Source organism: Chelonoidis abingdonii, chromosome 6 (assembly GCF_003597395.2).
Source record: "Chelonoidis abingdonii isolate Lonesome George chromosome 6, CheloAbing_2.0, whole genome shotgun sequence".
Taxonomy (NCBI): domain Eukaryota; kingdom Metazoa; phylum Chordata; order Testudines; family Testudinidae; genus Chelonoidis; species Chelonoidis abingdonii.
Genome location: NC_133774.1, coordinates 40105758 through 40132761, shown reverse-complemented (window position 1 = coordinate 40132761; position 27004 = coordinate 40105758). Strand labels below are relative to the sequence as shown.

The following is a 27004-nucleotide window of genomic DNA, read 5'->3' as shown; positions in this document are numbered from 1 at the left end:
CATAAATGTTATCTCAAATGTATTTTGCTTAGATTTTAGAAGGTCCAATTTTAAGTCTCTCTCCTACATAGTCTCAATGTTTACAAAGTATTTGCTGTCTCCAATGAGGTGGTAGTTTCTCCAGAGTTCAAGGACTTAAAATAAATTGCTAGTAAATAAAATTCAGAATCAAGTTTTCACCCATCACTAATAGGAGTTTCATTTTCTTTTTTATTATCCAAGATATCTGCTTCACTAACTCATTCTGTGCCAGTTTATCCTCTTTAGTACACATTAAACAAATTTTAGACATGATATTAAACTTTTTCTTCACTAAAACTGCTGGGAGGAAACTACTGAATTCTTCCACCATTTCCTTCCAGTACCTGACTCTGTTGCTTTATTCACAGCCACGCTTAAATTGGTCATTTACTTGACCTCCAGTATTTTTTGTGTTAAAGAATCTATTATTTGTTTTAATTCCCCAATGTGCAGATTTTGCTCTTCAAACACACTTTTTACATTCTCATTTCAGTTTCCAACAGTGCTGCAAGTTTTTTCTCTAGGTACTGTAGTTTTCAGGAGCTCTATTTTAGCTCTGTCATTTTTAATAATTTATTACTCATCCACACTGATTCCCATATTTAGGTTTGCTCAACAGCAAACACTCTTTTTGAACCAACTCCATGAACTCTTTAAATTTTAGCCAGTTTTCTCCCACTGTGTTTCCTGCTAAGAACATTGCCAGTCTAGTTCACTGGGTTCATTCTTCATTTTAACATATTTCACTTTTAAAAGCTTTCATCTACCAGCAGTTGTATTAGAGAAGCAGAAAATATTCTCTGTGAAGCTCATACTCAAAGTTAGCCTCTGGTTCAATGCATTGTTGAATCCCATTATGGTAATTCTTCATTATTTGTAGTACCTTAGCACTTACAAACCCTACTCATAGACCCAAACCCCATTGTGCTAGGCACTGTAAAAACAGAACAAAAAGATGGTCCCAAGAAGCTCACACTCTAAGTATAACACAACAATTATAAGTTGGTGGAGGAGTACAAGAAAACAATGAGACAATACTGATCAACCCACAGAAGTTCAGAGAACATAGCTGGGGTTGCTCAATACATGAGAAAGAACCTCCATTCTCCTTCCCCGAAATTATAAAATGAACCAGTCATAACTTTGCGGTGCCAGTTTTCCTCACACCCTTTGCCTTATCTATTTAGGCTGTCAACTCCTATCTCTTACTAAGCATTTATACACCTAGCACAATGGAGGATCTGATCTTGAATGGCGTCTCCAAATGCTACTACAATACAAACAAACGAGTGCATTTACAATAATTTTAAATTTTTAATGTTGTTAAAAATTAACTAATTGACAGGAATTTTGACCTTCCAATTATTCCAAGCAGAAAGTTAAATCTGTTTTGGAGATACTGAGTGCTCTTTTATTAGGGTAACCATTTTTTTTTTTTTTTTAAACAAAACAATTTGAAATTGGAATCTTTTCACTGCAAGAGAAACACCACAAAGATAACTGGGCCTTATCAAATACCTTCATCAAATCAGGCTCAAAAGCACAGAATGTAACACACCCAATATATGTTGATACAGTAAATTTGGAGGAAGAAAGCATACTGGTCCCATTCAATGTAATGCCAACTATAGCTAAATGACATGCCCTCATGGGGTGAAATTCTGTCTTTGCACGTACAACCTTACTAGCAATCTAAGAGATGCATTGGTTGCTGTGCAATTCAAGGATTAGGTGGGAAAAAGGCAAGCAGAATAGAGAATATTATTCAGCTATCAGTATTTTGTTGGTCATTGGGACACTGTAAAAAAGGCAGAAGACAGCCTGTCATTTGAGGAAGGTTATGAGAGAAATCTTTCTTGTTAATCAAAGCTGTACCAAGAGAAGCAGGGAAAATCAACAGACAGATTATGCTGTCAATTTTAGATGTGATAATGTGCTTCAGAGATAAAACATTCTTCATGACAATTGAACAGATGGAATTTTTCATTTTTTGTTAACTGGACCAATACCCAAAATATAATGGAAATGAAGCTGAAAGCTTCTCCTTTCTTCTTAAGTAGATGCGTCCCCCAGAAACAGTGAACTGAATGCTGCAGAGATTAAATTGATATTATATCATTCTGTACATCTATGCAATATTTCAGTCTAACTGCTGATGAAACAGTAGACGTTTGTGTGTCTTGTACATCAGCGTGACAACAGATACATCATAATCTCTGGTGAAAAAATGCATTAAAATAAGACTCCCTTAAATTTCAGCATGTTGATTTTAGTCCACAGGAAAGAGGTGGGGGCAACCACCTTTACAGAAGGGCTGACTTTAGTGGGAGAGGAGAATGGAGGAGCACAAAACTAGTGTTGTACTTCAAAGCCTTTTGGTATGGATGGACTGAAATGTCATCAATCACTGTCTCATATCCACGCTCTCATGAAGTCTTGTAACTTGCAACTCTGCCATCTCTCTAAAATCCACTTCTTCCTCAAACATCCTAATTACTAAATCCCTGATCTGATTAATGTCTTTGTTGTCTCTTGCCTTGACTACTGTAGCATGTCTTTTTTTAAAACCGAGCACCCCTTGTCATCTATCAAAACTGCTGCTTTGAAAATCATATTTTTTTCCTGCATTAACCACATTTTTCCCTCCTTAAACTCCATCACTGCCTTCCTCTTCTGCATCAGGTTCCGTCACCTCAGCTTTACCTTCAAATCTATGCACAATTCTACTTCCCTTGATTCCTCCCCCCACCAGCTCTTATCTCTTTTATTCCCTGTGCTGTGACCTGAACTCTGGCTAGTCATTTTTTCTAAATGCTCCCTTTGCACCCTGCAACTGTTGACTGAGTACCTCTTTTTATGCCACATCATGACTGGAACAGCCTTCTGTTTCCCATGCATGCACCAAGTGACATCTTTCTCCTCTTCTAATTTTCTCAATTTGTTCCCATCTACTCACATTTTTGTGCATTATTTATTTGTACTATATCAGAACTGGACTCTTAGCTTAGCAGGAACTATGAAGCACGTTTATAAAGAAGGATGAACAGTTATGGCTCTTTTAATAGTAATATAATCACATTAATAAGGCTAAGTGGAAGGCAGTCAGGTCTGAAAGAATGAACAGAGCATTGGGAGTCAGGATTCCCTAGCTCTATTCCTGATTCTGTCACTGCCTCACTGTGTGGCCTTGGGCAAAATCACTTGACCCTCAGTTTTTACATCTGTAACATGACAAAAGTATCTACTTACTCTCATGCCTTGTGATGATTAACTAGTTATTACCTGTATAGAGCTTCCAACACATGAAGAACTATATAATTACTAAGTCAGGTTGAAGCCAATGTGATAAGAAATTTTCCATGAATGATAATGCTACTAAACATTCATATAACATTTTACATTTTCAAAGCTCTAGAAAAACTTCCAATTAATCTTCACAACACACCTACGGAGGTAGGTACAATTTATCCCTAATTTACAGATAAGAAAGGACGACAGAGAGAATCAATGACAGAATTAGGATCAGTTATGTCATTGCTCTTATGTACTGTACACATGCACTAATAGAGGTCACCACACTACTCCCTCAATAACCAAGCATGTGCTCCAATTCGTTTATTTGTTTACTGAAAGTTGTTAGATTGTACTTGCACCTCCAAGAAGCAGCATTTGGGTGGGGTTTTGCCAGTTAAACTACAAGGAATAGTTTTGTAAGCATCAGCTAAAAGAAACTGTTACACACTACACACAAATCCTTTAAGTATTTTCAATATCCATGGTGCTGAATAGTTTTATTTCAATGAAGAGTCAGATCCAGTTTTTAGAAAGCATGTATGCGCATACATCAATCTTTTGAATTATGAACAGTACTGAAGTACACACCCAACCCTAGAGATCACAACTCTTGGGCAGGTTTTGAGCAGTAAAGACGACCTGACATTTTTAATGCCCTATATCATCTGATTGTAGCAATAGTTCTAGAAGTATGTAATTTTAAAGTGTTTAACAATGTTTTTTCCCCTGATGCTATTGCCTCTTAGCATTTTGAATTATCTGAATAGTGAAAGCAGATACCAAATTTTGTAATTAAAATTAAATGAAGTGTAAAGAGGAAAAGCAAACACTGAAATAACTAAACAGATGCCAAACTATTATTGCTCATCACTACTGTAATATTGAAAGTAGTATTGTTATGGGGGAGCATTTACTGATCTTACAGGAAGCAGTGTTTCAAAACAATTTTATGTAGGGGGATTTATTTCTACTTGCAAGGGGTTAATTTCATTTTTTCTGCTGGGGTGTTTTGCCTCCTTTCATCTCCTGTTCCTTCAAGTGAGGACAAGACTGCAGACATTTTAAGAAAGGCTGCCATTCCGGTGTCTGAAAAAAAAAACCCTCAAAAACAGTATTCCCTCCTATCCTCCCTTCACAAGATATTCACTTCATTCTTTTTTCCTCCCTCCTCTTTGGTGGCTGTCTACCTTCACCTCCAACTTGTCTTCTCATGGATTTCTCTCTCTTCACTTTCCTTTCCACCTCACTGACTCCTCTGGTCCCTCTCTTTTATATTACAATATCCTCAAAGATCACTTGCCTCCAACAGCAACTCTGACTGATTAGAGCTGATTATAGCTTCAAGTACATCTAAGTGCTGTGCCTTCAGTCAGAGAGAGGGAGTAACTAAGAACCATGAGGCACACCTTCCCTATAGAGGCAGAACATACTGCCTTCTCAGTATTCTGAATGGGAAAACAAGATTCTTGACCTTGGATGTGCTGCCACTAAACTAGAATTCCTTTAGGTTTGTGAGTCTCTCTCACTGACATTACTTTTGTCTACTCCTTCCTGTTTCCTCTTGTTTGTTTTTGCCCTCATCCTCAAAACAGCCCAAGTGGAGGATTATGCTTCCTTGGCAGCACTATCATGAACAAAGGGAAACAGGTTAAGAATTATGAAATTCTTGTTAGTTTGAATCTGGCCCTTATGTCAGTACTGGTGAGGAGGCGCTATGTGCAGTAGAAGAGTTATGCTTCTTCTTAGGATTCTTATGCTGTGCTAGAAGGAGGTGGGTTGGAAAACAGACACAGATCTCTACAGGAGGATAAGTAATTTGTGATAGAGAGAGTGTAGTGAGGCAGTCTGGCTCCCTGCCACCCCAGAGGGTGATGAGCCTCTCTGGGCACCAAAGTGGGCAGAGCCAGCAAACCCTGTGCCTGGCCCTCAGCGGTCAGGGCGCAGGACAGGAAGTATAAAAGCCCTTCCCCAGAGCTCAGTTGGCTATCAGCCACCGGAGCGCTCAAGACGCTTGCAGCGTAGCTCCCGGTGGGGAGACCACGGCGATAGGCGGCTGACCCAAGGATTGGCCTGACCAGACACCGCCGGAAGCTAGCCTGAGCCCAGAGACGCTGCCAAGCCTGCTGCTCATCCATTACCCTGAGGAACTGCCAGGACTACTGTGTGCCAGTTACCCAGAGGAGCTGCCAAGCCTACTGCTCACCAGCTATCCTGAGGAGTCCATGGTGCTAGACCCCCCGGAGGACACCACTGTGACTCAGGTACCTCTAGGCGGGAGGAAGGAAGTAGCCCGGGGGCAGCCAACTCTAGTCTGGCTGCAGCACTGCCAGAGCCCGTGTCAGTGTGTTGCAGCAAGGATCCCCACCGACGCAGCAGCGTGTCTTCTGCCACTGCTAGGGCCCTGGGCTGGGACGCAGTGGAGTGGGTGGTCCTGCGTCCCCCCTGCCACCCAATTCGGGGGTGGTAGTCTCCCCCTCTTCCAGGTCTTTGTAGGCTTGGGCCTACTACAGGTTGTTGCCCCGCCCTGACCCAGGGCCTGGGCCTGGGCCTGCTAATACTGACTGTTTGCTGCAGGACAACGCCAATTCCCCAACACACCTGACCAATGCAGTGAGGCGGTCTGGCTCCCCACTGCCCCAGAGGGAGATGAACCCCAGCCAACCAGCCTACAGAGAGATATGAAATATTTTAGTTTGCTGTGAAATAAACTTGATTATACATTGAGTGAAACAAAAGACCAATGACCAAGTATATCCAGCATCCAAATAATGCAGTGATCTTTATTTTAGAGGTCTTATTCTGTCTTAGACAAAGAGGTCAAAGGGCTAGCAAATTCTGCCCAATGTAGTTTGTATCCTATTGTAATTGTACATATTAGAACCAAGTGTTAGTAAACTAATTTGGATATAGTCAAATATTAAAAAGTGCAACGGCACTGCACTTTTCAGAAGTCACAAAACATCAGGAAGAGCAAAAATTTTAAGTTGCCACAACATGAGCTTACTACAAAATGTGCAATGTGGATCTCAGTCCTGTTTTTCTAGGTTAATATGCTGTTTTCTTGTTATTTATATATTTAACAATAAAAATATTAATAGGAAATACTAGTGCCTATGGATGCATGTACACACCGCTGTAGGAATTTTAAATTTTTATATTTGATTTCCTAGTGTATACTCCTAAAAATAACGTGCTTTGCACGTTTACCACTAGAGCTTGTAAACTAATACTAGGCAGTGGTTCAGCTCATGGAGCTTGCAAGCTCTACCAGCTTCAGCAGCCTAGCTTGTGAGCTTCTTGCACCAAATAGCTGTACACAAATACACAATGGATCTACATCCAACTATAGACACAGAAGCTTTCTACTTCTCAGTTTTCAAAATGGTCATCTTCTTGATATATCCGCTTCTATGCTAAACTGCCAAATGTGGTTTTTGGCACAGTGATGTTGTAAACTATGTTTAGAATTCATTTTAAAAAAAGAATTAATTTTTTCCTCTTCAAAACAGGTGTTTTCTCCATGCTGCTCCAACAGCAGTTGCAACCCCATGACCCTCCAATGCTCTCCTCATTTCGTTGCCCACATTCTAGTCACCCTTATCCTCCTGACTTTGTCTGTCATAACCTATTCTTCTTCACAGCTGGGCCCTGATTAGTACTGAATGAAAGTTGTGCAGTCTAGGATGATGCACAGTATTATAACTCTGTGGCAGTAGGGCCCAAGAACATGACTATTTTCTTCTGTAGATTCTGTGGGAGAACTGAGTAATCACAATCCTGCTAAAAATCCTGCTATTTGGAAGGTGAGGGCAGATGACTCTCCCTGAAACTCTTACTGTCCAGCAAAGTCACTAGAAGGAGGCTGGGCACTGTCAGAGAACCAACTGTTGGGAGGAATTCAGATTTTTTTTTTTTTTTTTTTAAAGGATCCAAAAGGGCTGAGGTTCTGCACAGCTGTAACTCCAGTAGATTTACGTGAGAATTTTGAATGTGCAAAGGACAAAAGATAAGGCCAAAAGTTTAGAAAAAGACACCAAACATTTCAATCCTCCAACCTTTATTATATTCACCTCTCAGCAGTCGGAACATTTGCCAACCAGCAGTCTGTTCAATCAAGTGGAGTATGTTTCTAGCACTTCCATGTTAAACACATTTTATTTTCCCCCAGTAACGGACTGAACGTGACAGAGAGCCAAGAACTCTTGAATACTAATATCATCGCTACCACTAATTTATTCAGAGAAGTCACTGGGGGCAAGGGGAGTGGCTATGAGGATTAACCTTTGTATATGACTTTGAAATATACAGCACTATGTAGCCATAACACTTTAATATACACTTTAATATACACTTTAATACGTAGCCATTACAAAAATTTTGACAAGTATTTTCCCCACTTTTTAATTACATGGTTTTTCGTCTGATTCAGTTGCCCATCATAAGGAATCAAAAAAAGTACCTGGAGAAACATGAGTTCCATTCAGAATGTCACATGCTTGAAATTTCCCCTTCCATATATTAGAATTTTCAGTGACCTTTCATTTTACTGCCACAGTTACACAGCCCTTGCCACAAATCTTTCCTCTGAATCAGACCTCTAGAGAAGATTTGAAACCATGTCTCTTCGCTCCCAGGTGAAGGCGTTAATCACCAGGCTAAAGAGTGTCTCTCTCTCTCTCTCTCCTTGGCCCAACAAATATCAAAGTATTTATATATCAAGTGGAACACCTTCAACAAGAGAGAACTGAGAGCAACCCAACTCAGAATAACCTATAGTATTATGGCTAGGATACTCACCTGGGAGAGGGGAGATCCGAGTTCAAGCCTCTGCTCCAGAGAGGCAATTCAAACCTGAATCTCCCACATTCCCAGCAAGTGTCCTAATCCTGCTCCAAAAAGGACTTCGTTAGCAAACTGAACAACATTTTCAGAACCAAATGGAACTAAAAAAATCAATTATTCACTCAGTTCTAGTGGTGGGGAATGGTGTGTTACAAAATACAGTAGCAGAAAAAGCATGTAGGGAAGCAGATTTTTAACCAAGCTCTCTCATTCTTATCCTCAGGCAGAGTTTTTATTGCACAGCATATTCTTTACCAGTAAATAAAAAAAAAAAAAAAAGAAGAAGGATTTAGTACCATTAACAGGAGAAAACTGGTGGAGATATTAGCTGAAGTGTGTGCAGTGCACATGTGATACCATAACACTGGTTTTCACTTTTCTGCTGTTCTGGAAGAACAGAATGATGTGGTCACTACAAGAGCTCATTTAAATAACGTAGTGTAATACCAAATGTTGATGTGTGGTTAGTTAGGAACATTTAGTAGACCTAGTCTGGATAGCCACACAAAAACTCTAATCACCTACACCACACTGAGCACCAGGTCACACGTGGCTACTTAAGGAGAAATACAAGTGTCATTAAAAAAAAATCCACAGCTGTATTATTTCTCCTCACACTTAGATGGAGAGGGCTCATGTTTGCAGCTTCTCAAGGTCTCTGGTTAAACAGAACGAAGTACCACATAAATGAGCTGAACTTTGACTTGACTTCCACACTACATGCTATTAAAACTGTATCAATTTATTTTCTTCTAGTTCACACAAATGACTATTTCTACTTAATTCCCCATTTGTCTATTTCGTTAGTTATTTTCCTTCTTCAAGTTATGCCATACCCTTTCTACTGAACAAATATTCTCTTTGATGAAGCCTTTGGACCTAGGATAATCATTATTATTTATATTGCCATAGCACCTAGGAGCCCTATTCATGAACCTGGACCTCATAGCACCAGGCACTGTACGCACACTGAACAAAAAGTTCACTGCTATCCCCAGGGGCTAGCAAGCTAAGTATAAGAGACCACAGGTGGAGAGACACTGACAGGTGAATACCAGAAAATAATGGGACAATATTGGTCAGCACGTAAGCAATGGTCTCTAAACACACACAGCCTAACTTACCTAGTTTTCAGTAGGCACCCCAACAAAGGAGAGTTTTGAAGAGGTATCTGAAGATAAATAATGAGATAGCTTTGCGATATTTATGGGGAGTGCTTCCAAAGCGTGTGAGGCAGCGTGGGAGAAGGCACAGAGGTAGCCACATGGATTTAAGAACATGAAAGGGATTGTGTTCCCTTGCTCAAACTTAGAAAGACTGGAAGTGATTGTACTTCAGTTGCTGAATCCTTTGTCTCGATTACCATAAGATAACTATAATGTATGTTTGTTTTCGCATCTCTATTATACACTCTTATTTAAGGGCCTTATGACCCAGCTGTAACAATATATTCCAGGCTGGAGATTATGGTCTGAGACTGGGAGCTGAATGTATTTACCAAATAAATGTATTTGGATATTTGTACGCTGAGGCTGAAATAAAAAAAAAAACAAAACAAAACACTTTACTAATTTTACACATGATTACTGTGCCCTGGGATTGTCAGTGCTTCTCAAGACTGGATTTTAATGCTTAACTAAAAAAGAGGACTATGTCTTGAATTTACTTAAGGAACAAATGTTATGACAGTTGTACTCTGAAGTCAGACAGTCCTCACAATACTAGGTTTCAGAGAAAGCTTCCAATTTCAAACAGAAAAACAAAATACTGAATCTGATTGGACAGTGTAACCATCAGGAGGCCTATTCTAATGGGACAGATGTATAAAGACACTTCCCACAGGGGCTCAGTCTGGGTAGTACTATAAAGGAGCAGAATGGGCTTGCAAAGCCATGCTCTGACCTTACGGGGCTGAAGTAGGCTGATGCCTTAAGACAGCATTCAGTGTTGGGATTTGTACAAAAACACTTCCTTTTCTTCAATATACAGAGAACATTACAGAGGCTTGACCTTTTTGCTTGTATGCCCATAATAAAGCCCTCCCAAAAGAACTCAAGCCTATATTTCACTGATTTAGCGTGGTAGTTAAATTGCAAATTGACTTTGCATAGCAAATAAAGTAAGTTGTATTTGTTGATTTCTCTTTTGGAGTCCCTGAGAACAATAATCATTTCAGCTAAGTATTAGTTTTTAAATATGTCTGATCCTGGATGGAGGACCAGGCTTCCAATAGCAGACTTCCTCTGTGAGGTAGAGGCATCCAAAGATCCAGTGCTAGGTTAATCAGGCCTCAGAGCCACAGCCTGTTCAGCCAGAAAGACAAACAGCATCACTGCTGTTGTCTCATGTCTATCTTCTGTACTGTCCTGTGGAGCAGTAGAAAAGGTGAGAAAACATATGGCAGGGACCTCTCTCACCTCTGAGGTCATTCACCCCCTCACACTCCAGATCCTGACACACACAGAAGCTGCAGGGCACTTGATTTACTATTTCCAGATGCAAGGTCAATCACCAGCCCACCAAACTGACTTACAATGAACAAGGTATTTCTGGTGTAGGAGCCACTCCGCTAATGACTTCTGCCATATAATCTTGGTATCGCTCTCTTCCTGGGTAGGCAGTATATCTAGAGATAGAAGTATTTGCTCTACCCAGGACAGGAGAATCTCTCTCCAGGCTAGGGCTGATAGTGTTCTTTCCCCTTATGAAAACCCTATCAGATGGATGGACTGTCAAAACCAGAACTGGTTTGTTACCCAGAGAGGGAGCAGCATTCTGAGATATCAATGAAGCATTGTGTTTCAGCTGATTGATGAAGTGCATGGTCTTTCTGGTATCTGTTCCCTGAACTGAAGATCCTTTCAAGTACAAATCTGATTCTCCACATTCACCTTTTGTGGGAGCAGAAAACATACAACTGGAGCTACAGCTGCCAATGAATGAGATAGGATGAGATGCAGATGGAAAACCTGGAATTACTGGAAGCTGTCATATGAACTCTGAATCATTGAAACATATCTGTCTAGGAGAAGAGTATTTCCAGTAGTCTCCAATAAGAATTGAATTTTTAATTGGCATACTATTTGTGGCCACCTTCATCTTCTGTTTAATTCTTCTGAGATTTGACCTTGTACCTAATAGTTTCCTTCCTCAGCCCAGGTCTGTGATTGACTTCACTGATGCTACATGTCTGACCCAAATCCAATACATTCCAGGAACCGTATCACTGTTTGCTTCAGCTTTTCTATACAGAAACCTGATTTAAAAAACTGTCCAGGAAAAGATAAATGAATTTTTCTTCTCAAAAGCTAATAATATTGCTATCATGGTCCTGGAGAGACCGTTTGGGAGCACAGGGAATATCAAATGGTAATGACAGAAGTTGGAAAAAGAAAAAGAATGCCATCCATCTGCAAAAAAGTTGTCCGAGGATGGAAAATGGGAATGCTTTGAAGACAAGCCTCCCTTAGGCCCTTACTCTGCCTGTCCCCAATTCTCTAAAGCTAGATGCTCTGATATGGGGTAAATGATTGATGATTTTATGTTGTAGCCTTTGCTGGGTTGCTGGGAATGGGACACACTGCTCCTGAAATTCTTGCACATGTCTATAGGGTATCCCCTTGGGACATATCTAATGTCCTCATTTGATCTAAGATATAGGTGGCTCTTTTGCTCCCTAACTCAAACAGCCTGGCATTGATCAGGATCTAACTCCAGATAGGGCTAGTTAAGAGACCTCCAGCTAGCTCTAAGGCAACAGAAGGCAGTTACTGACCCGCAGAAGGGTGCACTTATTCTAGCTAGAGGTATTTTCTCTTGTTAGTACTTTAAGGACTGCTTCAATTTGCCATATGACCCATATTCCTCTCTACAGATTCTAGCAGGAATTACAATTTTAAGCTGACTTTTCTGAGGACTCTGAATAGTCTCAGATTTCCATAAAGTTTCCCATTGTATTACCAAGACAGCTGTTAGGGTGCCAGAGGAAATTTCACATTTATGTATTTTTGTTGGCTTAATACACCTGTTTTCATGCCCAAAGGAGGGGGCTGATACAACGCCTGCCTGGACTTTGCTGCCAATGAAGGGCCTGTATAGTGAGGAGGCCACTCTTTCAGGTAAAAAATTTTTCCCTAGTTAGAAGCACAGAGTCCCTGACCACCAAGGAAAATACCCTGTAGTGATATTTTCACTAGTGCACAACAAGGAATCTTCGGGACTAAAAAACTGATGCAAGGAAAGGGTGCAGTAGAGTGAAAGAAATAGTGGGCCAAGAGGCGCATTACTGCCTGACAGTTCTTCCACATCTTGGCTGCTCTCTCTCTCCTCAATCCACAGTGATATCAGTGTGGGAGGGGAGGGGGAAGTGGTAGCGAGGCATGTCAACCTACAATGGACGCTAGGAACAGTAATCTGAATATTAGGGGATGGTGACCCACAATGGCAGCTGGGAACAATATCCTGATACTTTCCCAGTCTTTTAGATGTGGCAGGAAATCCTTATTTGTCTGTTACACCTTTCCAGGGTGCATGAGAAGGAATATATAGCTATCACTTATACAGGACAACTGAAGTCTTTTTAAGCATGGTTTCACAATACACAGTACTCTCTTACCTGGAGAAGTCTATCTGCTATTTTGATTTTATTTTTGTTTGTTTTAACTAGATTTTTACTATTTGATTCTCTAATTCCGATATGGACTGCTGGCCTTCCTCTACTAAGAAGAAAGAATTCCTGGGGCAAAGGTGTGGAGGGCATGCATGCCTAGAGGAATCAGCATGTGCCTATGGCCGGGTGCTTTCTACACTGACCTGCCCTACTGCACTCTGTGAAGGTGAGCAGGCAAATCAACCTCTGACAATTACCTGCCCCACTGCATTCTTTCCCTCAGCAGGGGAAATGGCGCTGTTTTTACTGCTCATTTAGATTCCCTTTGGGAATTTGTCCCTCTAAATCCTTCTTCAGATCATAGAGCAAAACTGACCTGAAAAATTTAAAATGGTTAGCGATTTCTGCCCTGGAAGAGCCTGGTCTCATTCATTTCTCCGGGCATTCACTGTGGCTGAATTCAAGCAAAAACAGCTCATGAAATTTTGGTGCATCAAATCTAAATCTTAGCCATGAGCTGGCAACATTTGATCAGATATTGACATCCTCAGCCCATCCCTGGTTATGTTACCTAGCTGTAGGCTTGGAAGTTGAAGCTTTTATAAATGAGGTAGTCTATTTTGGCTAAAGCATATAAGTTTTTCAGCTGTTTAAATAACTTGCAACAAGATTAAATCAAAAAAAGTCCCTTGCAAAGAAGTAAAACTGTTAAGGTGATTGAGTCTTTTCCCAGCAGCTGTTGTGACTAGTTGATAATCATATACAAGTTTTACTATTGAATTTTGTTTTGTAAGACAAAAAACTGCAACAGTTTCACAATGTAACCAAATACTGAGCTTCATAAAACAATACTATCATCCTACAAACCTCCACTAGCTGTTTACACAGAGATGCAAATAAATGTGAGGGACGCTGATGCTCCAAGCTAATAGAATTACTCCAAAAATTATGTTGGTGTAACTGAGATCAGAATCTGTCCCTCTACATCATTTCCCAGAACTACCCAGATTTCCATATGCAAATAGACTATGCTTTCTTAGAAAATACTGTTGTATTTGAGGGTTTGAATTTAGGTTCTATGCAGCAAGGCTCCAATTTGTTTTTATTCAAAGCTGTCAGGGCAAAAAATGGGAAAAAAGTAATAATTGTTGTACAATGGTTCCCAGTATTTTAATACTGGGCTGTTTGTCATGGGCAATTATGAATCATGGCAGGGGGAGGGATAGCTCAGTGGTTTGAGCATTAGCCTGCTAAACCCAGGGTTGTGAGTTCAATCCCTGAGGGGGCCACCCAGGAATCTGGGGCAAAATCAGTACTTGGCCCTGCTAGTGAAGGCAGGGGGCTGGACTCAATGACCTTTCAAGGTCCCTTCCAGTTCTAGGAGATAAAAATTAATGGAGATTTTCTATTTATTTTTATTTTTTCCATAGTAACTGTTTAAAGCTATTTAAAGTATGCTTAAACCCATTTAAAAATCAAAAACTTCACTACAGCCAACATACACTGAGTCAAATATGTAAATGTTCATGAAGCTCATTCTCTCAGTAGCTTCTGAGAAGAATGGCAAAGCCCAGGGCCTTGGGAATTCTGCCACTGAATTCAGTGGGGCCAGGATTTCTCCCCATGATAACACACAGTTACATAACTAGGCAAAAAAAAAACAATCACTGATCAAATGTAACACATAAATATTAAGTTTCTTATCTGGTAAAAACAAAAAAGCCTATATCAAAATCATGTTATATTTCCTGAAATTTTGTAATAATCATACATCAATTCAGACTGGAGTTTTTAAGTCAGGATAGACAATGTTGTTCTAGGAGCTATGACACTAGCTCAGGTGAAGTTTAAAGCAGTTCTTGGTTACTACACCGTTGAGATGATTATATCAGATTAGTATCTAATATTTATACTTCAATTTTGATATATCAGCCTAGAAAAGGTCATCCCATTTCAAGTACAAGCAGGCAGACCACATCAGAAGACTATGAAAATCTCCACCATAACATTTGTCTCAACCATAACACTGAAACAATTCTCATAAAATCTGTTAGTATTTGACTCTGGGTCCTAATCTCTCTCAGTGAAAGCAAACCTTTCAGCAGCTTTTACAGAGCATAAAGCTCATGCAGGCATCTCATTTTATCCCCTTGCAAAACTGAATGCCTGGATGCCTACCTACTTGGTGAACAGAATAAAAAGGAAGAAGAGTGGCTTGGTCAGGGTGCATGGCCAAAGTAAGGCAATCCAAAATCCTAGCCACGCCCACAAGTCATGTTTATAGCAGTGTGGCTGGCCCCTGTCACTACATGTGCTGTCTGCTTTAAGGCCTCCCTTCTCTCTGGAATACTTCTTCAGCTCATCAGAAAGACCGGGGACCATCTGGAGGAAGGAGAACTGAGCTCTCATCCAGTTCAACAGTATGTAAAAGTGTACAAAATAGAAACCGTATGTGACTAGCACAGAGCTGCTGAGTCCCCACTGCTTTGCAGCTCAAACAGCAGCAGCACTTAAGCTTCAACCCACACAGTCTGGTGGGCCAGCTAGCTCAAATATAAAGCACCACTTAACTTGAGCTAGAGATTTTTGTGTTTGGATGGAGTAAAGTTAGGAGCACCACCGCAGTCATGCCTTGCGCTAACACTGCAATGAAGACAAGCCCATCCAGAGTTCCTCACTGAGGGACATTGGTGGATGGTTTCAGAGTAAATGCCTCATTAAAATACGTGAGGAACTATTGTTTCAGGCCATCTCCAGACATTAATGCATTTACGTCTTCAGTCTTTTAATGGTATTAAAATATGGAACTTTGAGAAGCAGCCATAGCGCTTGACAGGGGCTTCTTTTCATCATTTTCACTACAGATTGTGTGCAGTACAGATACTGTGTGTTAAATGAGCTTAGCAAAATAAGATTTACTTATAAGCAGTTCCTATCACATTTTAGTGCATCTACAAAACAATAATATAATTCTACAATCATCAATTTAGGACTGGAGTTTTTAAGTGTCAGCGTGTAGCACACTTAACAGAAAAATTCCTAGCAAAAATACACAAGTTTCTTACTCACATGAAGTTTACCAGTTACATCATTTTGCAGAGACTTTGACTCCCTTTCATTCAACAATGACAGAATTAAAATTCTACTCAAACTACCAGTAAAGAAACTGGTATTCTAATCAAGACACATTTAAGGAAATTTGCACACAGAAACACTGAAATACAATTGGGAAACTCACTTTCAGAGGCTGAATTAAATGCATAACTCAAATTCCCATAGTAGCAAGCATCATGCTTTTCATTTTCCCCCACACGCATTGTGCTGAAACTGTATATTGTCACTTCACCAATAACAATAAGTTAGGGTTAAAGTTGCAGTTTTGCGCTTAATACATCTAGTCAGATAAGCAGCACAGGTTCTCAGAACAGAATTGCAGTTTGCAGGAACAATGATGTCAGTTAAAAGCATAGATTAGCAGCTCTAACTTTGAATTTCCCATTTTGAACAGGCAAAACAATCTTTTTGTTTATGTTTTCTTTTATTTTCTATGGGATAATGGAACCTGAAGATAGTAGGATTCATCTGCAGAGTGTGGCAGATTTGATATTGTGATACTTACATCACACTAGCAGCTCAGCAGAGCTCATGTTCTGAGAATGATGTACAGTTGACAGACAGGTACCAGTTACAAAAGTGACATGTACTACCAGAACATATGCCTATTCTTGGCCAGCTTCTTTCCCAAAGGCTGTCCTCCTCCTGTTCCCCAAGTTCCATTTATAAGCTCATCTGGGCAATCATTACCATGAGATTTGTATTGGTTCATCATATCACCATCTGGATACACACATGATAATGCTGAGGTTTCATCAGGGCTTATTCAAACACACATTTCTTCTGCACAGTTACAGTTTAATGTTAGTAACAGTCACCAAAAGAGCTATTCCTATTTAAACCATTTTAACTGGTTGGCAGTGTAAGGCAGTATGATTGACAAAAAGGAAAAATCTAAGCCCTCAGAGTGTCAGCTGTTCAATCAGGTGACTACAGATAACAGTTTATTGTTAATAGAAGTTGCACTAAATATAAAAATAAACAGCTACAAATTTAAGAAAATTAAGACAAAAAGACATGCCACAGGAAAAAATGGCTGTGGAATAGACTTGAACAAAAAAAGACTGAAGGAACCAAACCTGGCCCTGAGGCCAAAAACAGTAGGAAAATGATTAAAGATAATGAATGAGTATAACAGAAAGTTTATTGTTGTCAGACTGAATTCAACATGATCACCAGTTTAACTGAACCTTGCTACTAGGAAAATAGTACTCAATACATGCAGAAGGCCTGGCTAGGCTATAGCAACAAATCAAATGTTAAACACTATCATCTTCACTGTTTTCAGGTCACTCATGATTTACAAGTCAGTAAGATTAACACATGTCCCAAATCAATCAACTTCTAGGAATTTAAGACAAAAATGAAACATTTTAAATAGGTTTTAAAAGCATAAATGTTTGAAAAGAAATCTGTAGTGAGTTCCTTGGAGTATAATTGCTTCAGCACATAGTACACGGCCAACATCGAATATCTGTACTGTCACTCCAGAATCCTCGTCCTAAAAGTTGGCAGTTTGTAATGCAAGGTTTATTTTTGGAAGAAAAAAATATACACCCAATTATTTTGCAGAGACTTTAAAAATAATACAGTACTTTTAATAAACTGTCAGTCTAGGACATCTGTGAAACAATGCTGCCTCCTTCTGGGCAAATCCAGAGTGTCAATTTTTTTCCATAAAATCAAAGGCAGTACATTTTTCCTGCCAGAAAAAAAAATAAACCTCCTCAATGCTATGACAATATTCTCTTATTTTCTTATTCAAATGAATTTCACTTAACTATTTTGAACTTGGTCTAATTATTTTAAATGCTCGCTGCTCATTTAAAAATAATAATTTTAAGTAAATTTCCATAACATTTCAGATTACATTAATCTAACTTTTTTTAAAAAACTGCTCATTTATTTTCACCAAAACTTGTGAAGTCCTCTTGAAAGAAGCTTTCACTGTCAAGCATCACAAACTTTTACAGATTCTAACATTTTATTTAAATTTTTTTCCACTTCTTATTGTTGTAAAGCAACTTCCAAATGGGAACAAAGTAAACCATTGCAGTGTTTTCCTTCTAAATCTGCAGGCAGAGCTCCAACATCTGTTGCTGCTTATAGCTTCCACTAGCTGCAGCGAGAACAACAGTTGATCAAAGACTTGTCAGCGTTCACTACTGCTAGTGGAAACTCCATTGGCAGCAGCAAAAGAGAAGAATTAGGCCAATGTCACTATGCTTGTGAACACTATGAGTAAAGCCCTACCAAATTCACAGTCCATTTTGGTGAATTTCACAGTCATAGGATTTTTAAAAAATCATAAATTTCATGATTTCAGCTATTTAAATCTGAAATTTCACAGTGTTGCAATTGAAGAGGTCCTGACCCAAAAAGGAGTTGTATGGGGGGCGGAGGGGTCACAAGGTTATTGTAGGGTCTGCATGCAGTACTCCTACTCTTACTTTTGCACTGCTGCTTGCAGTGCTGCCTTCAGAGCTGGGCAGCTGGGGAGCAGAGGCTGCTAGCCGGGAGTCCAGCTCTGAAGGCAAAGCCCCTGCCAGCAGCAGCACAGAAGGGTGGCATAGTATAGTAGTGCCACCTTTATTCCTTCCCTGCTGCTGGCAGAGCACTGTCTTCAAAGCTGGGCACCTGGCCAACAGCTTCTGCCCTCCAGCCGCCCAGTTCTGAAGGCAGCACAGAGGTAAGGATGACAGCATTGTGACCCCCCTAAAATAACCTTACAACCCACCCCCACCGACAACTCCTTTTTGGGTCAGGGCCCCCAATCTGAGAAACACTGGTCTCTCCTGGGAAATCTGGATAGTATAGCATAAAGGCACACAGAAGACTAGATTTCATGGGGCGAGAGCTGATTTCACAGTCCATGATGCATTTCTCAGGGCCATGAAGTTGGTAGGGCCCTAATCATGAACATCAATGGAGTCAGACACTGGGTAAGGGAACCTAAAACGAGCAAACACAGATGACACATTAGCCAAGATTCATAGCACAAACACTACAAAAGCCAGAAGTCCCTGGGATTTGGCTGCAAAGAAAATAAAACAAGAATGTTCTTCCTTCCTCCTAGCACCCAGTGTTTTAGACATCTACTAGCTGGAGGCTACAGAGATAGAGCCCATGAATAGCATACAGGGACAACATCTTATAGGAACTCCAGCACCCTCCACTTTTGCAGCAGCTTTGTGGACTTTTTTTTCCTACTTTATTTTAGGGGGTGAGGGAATAATGAGGGAAGCTTGGCTTCTTTCCTGGGAGTTGTCTCTGAATGTTGAAGGCCCCAATCTATTCGAGAAGAGAAAAGAAGCCAAAAAAGAAAAGAAGGTTTAATAAAAGTAAGAGCTGTGTAGTAAGAAGCATTAAAGAGTTTAAACAGAAAGTTGATTACAACGTTACAATTAAAGCATTCAATACACTGTGCACAAACATTTGATACCTTTGTGACCAGATTCCAACTCACATACTTACACTGAGGCTTATCTAGATGAACAGTTTAGTGAGCACCAAGCTGAGGTATAACCTACAACGCAGTAGTATGCCGCAAACTGTGTGGACTTTGCCGCACAATAAGAAATTCCTCAGCGCACACTGACCTACTCCCATTTCAAAGTGGAGTAGATCAAAGCACACTAGGGATCTATAGGGACAGTTAGGGCGTGTATACTAGTGTGCAGTAGGTTTACAACCTGTTCATCTACAAGCCCTTAATGTACTCACATTGGATTTCAATGGGACTACTTGTGGTGTGGAAAAAGGTACTACTCAAAAGTATGGGAAGAAGAATCTTGCCCTTAAATTGCAGGATGCATGGTTTTGGAGGGGATGTGGGAACATATTTTTCTCCTGGCTAGTAAGCATCATGTCAAGTTCTCAAGATCTGCTTTTCATTTAAAAGGTTACTTTTTGTACTTTACTCTGAAAATATACATGTAAATTTTACTCTGCACTTCTCATGCACAAATACAATAGATTTAATTGCTGTGCAGGCATATCCTTGCAGAGATGTGATTCAGAATTTTTTCTTCCACAACTAGTTCTCCCACTGATTTTTATAATAAAAATAGTAATCCACTCAAGCACCAACTATAGTAATTCCATTTTATTCCTCCCCTCACACCTCTGGAGGAATGAAATTTATTTTTATCCAGTCCGGAATGAAGACTGACAGCAATGTCAAATCAACTTTTAGAGAGCAATTAAGGCCAAATTCATCCCTCAAAGTAACTATGTTGACTTCAGTGCAGTTACATACCCTGAAAACTGAAAATGAATATGTTTGAGAACTGGATGTCCTTTCCTATTTATGCAACTTTTTTTGTTGCTACAGCAGGTGTTGTTGGTGGCTATTTGTTTAACTTCCAATATCTGAACATACTCCTGCAAGACAAGTCAAAGCTCAGCACATCATGGGCCCATACCACAGGAGCCCAATGATTTTGGGGCAGATGCATATCCAGAAACCTATCCACATTACTCAAGTTGCTCTAGGCTGCTTTGCTGCAGGCCAGCCCGACCCTCATCTGCCACTTCCCCTTCAGTTACGTCAAAGATCCTATGCTCCCCTAAACATTTTCCAAGGTCATGCCTTCTTCTTGGCACCAGAGGAACATCCTTTCTTGATAGAAATCAGCTAATTTGGTGACCTTTATTATTTTTTCAGTGTGCTTTTAAAGCCTTTTGTTGTTTCAGTTATTTTTATGCTTCATTACAACTATTTTTTTAAAAAGTTACTACCTACACTTTCACTGATCTGCTACCCCATCTATTACAAAAAACTTAAAAAGTATAAATGAATGTTTCATAGAGCACATACACTTCAAGTTTCAGCCATTACTATGAATGCCAGGACAAATGAAGTTATTTAATAGTTTGACAAATGAGTTGTGTACAAAGACAATATTTATAAATACCAGTTAGAAAATATTTAGATATTAAATGTATAGCAGAAAAGCCACCACAATAATGTCTAGACTGAGCAAGAAGTTATGGCAAACAAACTGACAGAACACACAAAAGATCTGTGTGTCTTGTGCATGTGTTATCAGCACATCTTTGTATGGGAGCGAGACATGGACCGTATACTCTCATCAGAAAAAGTGGCTCAACCGCTTTCATATGTGTTGCCTTCGTCAAATCTTTGGAATCTCCTGGAGGGACAGTCACCAACACTGAGGTGCTCAAGCAGGCCAGCATACCCAGCATGCAAACACTCCTCAAACAGAGATGCCTCGCCTGGTTTGGGCATGTATGCCGAATGAATGATGGACGCATCCCAAAGGACATCCTCTACATCGAACTGGCATCTGGAAAATGACCCAAAAGATGCCCAAAATTGCATTTCAAGGATGTGTGCAAGCGAGACTTCAAAGAAATGGACATGGATGCGGACAACTGGGAAGATCACACTCAGGACCACAGCCTTTGTAACCAAGAGCTCAATAAAGGTCTCTGAAGTTACAAGAGGAAGCAGTCCAGCTTAGCACAGAAGAAGAGAGCTACCTGAAGGCAGAGCCCAAAGGGTCAAAACATCACCTTTAAAAGCGACCGATGCAGCAGAGATTGTCTCTCTCGAGGGGATCTCTTCAGCCACAGCCACAGCTGCCATAAAACCGAGTAAATTCTTTACCTCATAGGGACACATACCCAGGGTCTCTTGAGCCTGACGATGCCTATTACTAGTGCATTTTACATTGTTTAAATTTTTCTCTTTAACTACGCCCTAACAATCTTCATATTTACGAAGTTTTACAGTGGAAAATGGCATCAGTTATCTCCTATGAAATATATGCAGTTTTAATAAAATACATAAACTGTATGAGGAATTTTAGCAATTATTGAACTATGAATAGTTTAAAAATCATTGCCGGTTGCAAAGCAAACAATTCATCATGTAGCCAAGCTATGGTGATGCTCTGACAGTGTGCTATACGGTTAAAAAATAAATACATTACATAGATTAAGCTACCCTGTTTAGTGAAATATTTGTCTGTGATACTAAAATTAGTCATCAATCACTGTTATCTAAATGTCCAATCTCACCTTCTATCACATCCAGTTTCAGGACTGGCATCTGAAGTGTAATCTCAGAATTAATGAGTTATACTGGATGTTCCTCTCAAGACAGGCATGATGAAATTGTACTATTTAATCACTGTCATCAATTTTTTACTAATCTTTGAAAAAGTTTAACTTGTAGCATAAGCTTATTTGGTAGAAAACAACAGAGTAGTATTGTTGAAGATTTACATTTATTTTCTAGAGACCATGTAACATTTCTGCTTTAACGCAAGGGTCTGAGAAACAATGCCATATGAGAGTGTTTTCTGCCCAGCTACATCCAACATTTGATTCTTCTGTTTTAGGAAAATGAACTGCTATAACCTTATAAATTCTCTCGTACTACTATTAGTCATACTCTCCTTCTCAAAGTTTCAGCCTCCCTTGGCTTCTATGACTCTGTCCTCCCCTGGTTCCTTTCCTTCCCCTTTCCCACTTTCCATTCATACTCTCTGTGGTGTCTCTCAGAGCTCTGTTCTTTTTCCTTCCTTCTCTTTCCTCTCCTCAAAGAACTTTATCCACTTGCAGACTCATCTAATATCACTGCATTGATGGCTCACAAATGTATCTTTCCCTGCCATAACTTTTCTAACAGCAAAGCCATTTTTCAGTCCACACAGCAAAAACTCTTGTTGGGCACTCATCATCTCACACGAACTTTCTTTTTTGCGATGTCCTAAACACCACATCCCTACCCCAACTTCCGGGCATATATAGCGCAACTGCTAAGATCATCTTCTTTGCCTGTCATTCCAACAGCCATCCTCCTCTCTTTGAATTTCTCCAATAGTTCCCTCCCAGTCTTCCACTGCAAAGTCTAGCTGCCTGTCCGCATTATTGTTAATCATTTCTATTTTGATAGCACCCAAGGCTTCAAGCAGGTTTGCAACCCCAAAGCACTTCACCACAGAGTAAAATTAAGTCCCTGGCCTGAAGAATTTACAAATTAAATAGAGGTAAAAGATAATGAGTGGATGAAGCCTATAATGGAAGGGGTGGGGATTTGGGAGGAAGATGAGCACAACAACAATAGGAACAGCTGACTATATAGACTCTCTAAGTTCATAAATGCAGGTCTCATTTTTTAAAAATATTTTGAAGAAACCATTTAAGTGCTTTCAACGGGCCTTCCCTCATCTTTAAACTTTTCACCACACTGTCTCTCTCTTTATCAGTCATCTGATTGCATCACCCTTGCATATTATTCCCTCTTCTCTGCCAATACCACCAGTATTGGCAACCTGCTTGTCCACTTCTTCCACAACCACAATTGCATTTTTTCTATGCCACTCCATACATATGGAATTCCCTTCACCCATTACATATGGAACCCACTTCTCTAAACTAATTCTTCAGATTTTTCAAGATGAGAAATTATCAAGGGAGGGCCAGGGTGCTGAGACGGCACCAAGCATTCTCTCTCTCAAGTCCTGTACTACTTTGGTCTATTTTCAGTTGTTTGGGTTTAGTGTGTGGGTGCTGTGTGGGATGTTAGTGGCCTGTGATATACAGGAGATCAGACTAGATGATCTGCTGGTCCCTTCTGGTCTCAAACGCTACAACAATTTTAACTGATTCCTACAAGAAATCACTCGACTAATAAGAGTTAGTCAGAAAATTTTGCATGGCTATTTCCCCTTTTTTTAAAGAATTGGTTGTTCATTGTATCCCTCTCCTCTAACTGTTAATTGTTAAGTCTTCTTAGATCAGGAATCGGCAACGTTTGGCACATGGTCCACAAAGGTAAGCCCCCTGGTGGGCTGGGCCAGTTTGTTCACCTGCCACGTCTGCAGGTTCGGCCGACTGCAGCTCTCACTGGCTGCGGTTCGCCGTTCAAGGCCAGTGGGGACTGCAAGAAGCCGCAGCAAGCACATCCCTCATCCTGGGCTGCGTGCCAAACATTGCTGATCCCTTGATCCCTGTCTTAGATTATGAGATCTCTGGAAGAGGTACTGTAGCTAACTATTCACCTTGACAGTACCTAACACACTGTGAACAAACCATGCCGCAAAAATAACTAAAGTACAAATAAATAATACCAGAAGATGAGGGAGTGAGTGTTTTCTGCAGTGCAACTTTCCTTTAAGTCAAGTCCCTACCGCCATCAAATCCTTTTTCGTTATTTTAATTTGTTGTTTTCTCCAAGACAAAAAGGTTTATTTTAGTCTTCCCTAAGATCCTCCTTCTAAAAGCCTGAAGACATTTTCTACTTGCAGTAATAGCTGCTAAAAGCATGCAATTTAAAATTATTCACACAAAACAAAGTTGTTCTAAAACTAGCATTGTGATCTACAGAGACAATTTTCAGGACAAATTAGTTACTAAGGCTCATAACTAGTCCCATTTTAAAAGACTACAGAAAACCATAATGATTAGGACGCTAGATAATCTGATGGAACAATTAAGATTAGTTTGACATAATTACAGAACATTCCAGCACCCCAACCGTACTATATCACACTCTAAACTACATTTAATCCAAAACTATGCGCTGGGAAAAGATGAGAAGAGGATGCATGAGCTGCCTGGATTGAGGAATGTGGTATGCGCAATATAAGAAATGAGTCTAATGTCTGTAGAGAATTGTGGGAGCAGATACCACTAGAAGCATTTATGGAAGAGTTTATACAGTTTAGGGAGAATAGTTCAAAGAAAGACAGACTAGTTTCGTGTAAGTTTCCAAGAATTCCATCTACATGCATATCCTAAAAAACGTCCTAAATGAAAAAGAAGTCCTTTAGAAAAGTCTGTTTTGACAGAGGTAAAAGCAAAGCTCTAAGATCACCCGATGCGTGGGTTTATCTTTACTTACTTTAAAATAAGAGTCAATTTGAAATCGGTGGGTTTTTTTTTTAAATGAGTTTCATGTTCCAGACCCTTCCCCACTCTCCTATTTAAAAAAAAGTTCTCTCTTCCCTATTGTCCTGTGCATTAGAAACGGGGAAGCTAACAGACTACAGAAAGAGCAAAAAAGGTTACCAGTGGTCCCTGGTATACATCCCCCCTTTATTGTTTTGGATATCTGTCACTCATCAATAGGGGAACGTGTTCCAATTTACACTGGTCCTGATCCCATATCCATCATTTGCACGGATAGGGACTGACGTGAATTGGAACACGTTCCCCTATTGTACAGTACAGTACTGCACTTATGTCTGCTGGCCACGTTCAAGGCTTATTACTTACAGAGGACGTTCTCCATGTTGATTAAGGAGACAGGCGAAGCCCAGTATAAAGGAGTTTTGGAAGTCCTACAACATCTTGAACAGCATGGAAAACATTGACACCTCGTGGGAAGAATGTATGAATGACGTTTGGTGCCATGCATGGCCAGATGCTGTCCACAGCTTCATGGGATTCGATGCCATTTCTGCTCTTAAGCAAGAAATTGTCAAGTTGGCGAAGGATGTCAGCTTCAAGGAGGTGGAGGAGGAGGATGTACAGGAGTTGTTGGAGTCACGCGCTGAGCAACTGACAAATGAAGAATTGATTGAGCTGGACCAACAACAGCTATCTGAAGAAAGCAAGGACAATGACATAGGGCAGGAAGTCAGGAGTCTGATGAGAAAGAATCTCTCCCATTTCTTCGGATTGCTGGATGAGATGAGGGAAATCATACAGCACGGTGATCCTTTTCATGAACAGTCTGGCAAAGTCTCCAGGGCTCTCGATGCAGTGGCTTGCTACAGGGAAATCTATTGTTCAAAGATTCATGCAGGAGAGCAGACATCGTTAAAATCCTTTTTTAAGACTTCTGCAACCAAAAGGTCAGCCATGGAAAAGCCAGCCCAAGAAAACCCAGCTGCCACCCCTACCTAAGTTTAGTGTAATTGACACTATTTTATACTGTATTTACTTTATTAAAATATTCTGTGTGTTTGAATGGTGTTAGTAGGGTTCTACATTATTTTATTCAATGTTTTATATGTAAAATGTGTACTGTATAACCTGTCATTGTAAAAAGGTACACTGTTTAGGTATCCTGTTTAGGCATACTGTTTAGGCAAAAAAAGCATTATCATAGGCAAGTGCGGTGAAGCTGTGAACACATCCCCCCCTTATTCCATTATTTCTCATGGGGGAAAATTCCCTGGTATTCATCGTTTCAGTATCCACTGCCCTTTTCAAGAACTCACCCTCAATGTATACAGGGGACCCCCTGTATATATATTAAGTATTATGAAATTAATTTTGTTAGTCTTTCAAGCCTAGTTCACTTATTTCCTTCTTTTATATATAGCCCTCTAATATGGCTAATGCAAGTCTTCTCAAATTCCCTCCCCCGCCTCCCATGGAAATAGCATTATTTAAAACAACAGTAGTAGAAAGCACCAGGACAGGGAACAGAGTCAGACTAGACCACAAGTTAAGAACCTGATTCAATATTACAGCGCTATTAAACAAATTTAGTTCAGAGGCACATCCCCCCCCCCCTTCTGTCTTTATCAAAACAGCCCCCAAAATAGAGTATGCTACTAGCTGATCTGAGAAGGAACACAGTACAAGCTTCACAGTAGTGGCAAAGCTGAAGGAAGAAAAAAACTACTTGGGTTAGGAGCCTAAGGAAAACTATAGAGAATGTGGGGGTGTTTAGGGAACTAAGAGGAAGAAGGAGAAACATCTAAAAGACATGCAGGGAAATTTCTGGGCAATGTACATGGAGAATAAATAATTGGTCAGGAAACAATCTATGAAAGGGCAAACCTATGGACATGAGGTGGATCACGTAGGCTGGTGGAGAGGCTGGCAGAGAGGAAGTATCGAGAAGTTGTAAGGACTTCTGGGAGATGAAACTAGCAAGGGATAGGATGTAAGCAAAGGAGACTATGAGCAGGAGTAGTGGGTATCCTGGAGACAAGTTCAAGGTTTCAGTCATTATCTTCAAAGTTCTCCATATTCTGGACCCACCACCCAGTATATATGAAATGCAGTCTAAAGCTCTGTGATGAAGACCACATTGATGACATCACTCCTCCTGCCCAATGGAACCCCCAATGGTAAGAATAAAGTTCGTGTCTGTGCAAGACACAACTCTGTTCAGGAGCGGTCCTAGGCTGTGGA

The 27004-nt window shown here is 40.1% G+C and overlaps 1 protein-coding gene across 2 annotated transcripts in view; it reads right to left on the bottom strand.

The window, feature by feature from the left end:
• Positions 1 to 27004, bottom strand: part of NDUFAF2 (NADH:ubiquinone oxidoreductase complex assembly factor 2) — a 132899-nt gene that overhangs the window by 105085 nt on the left and 810 nt on the right. The window lies entirely within an intron of this gene.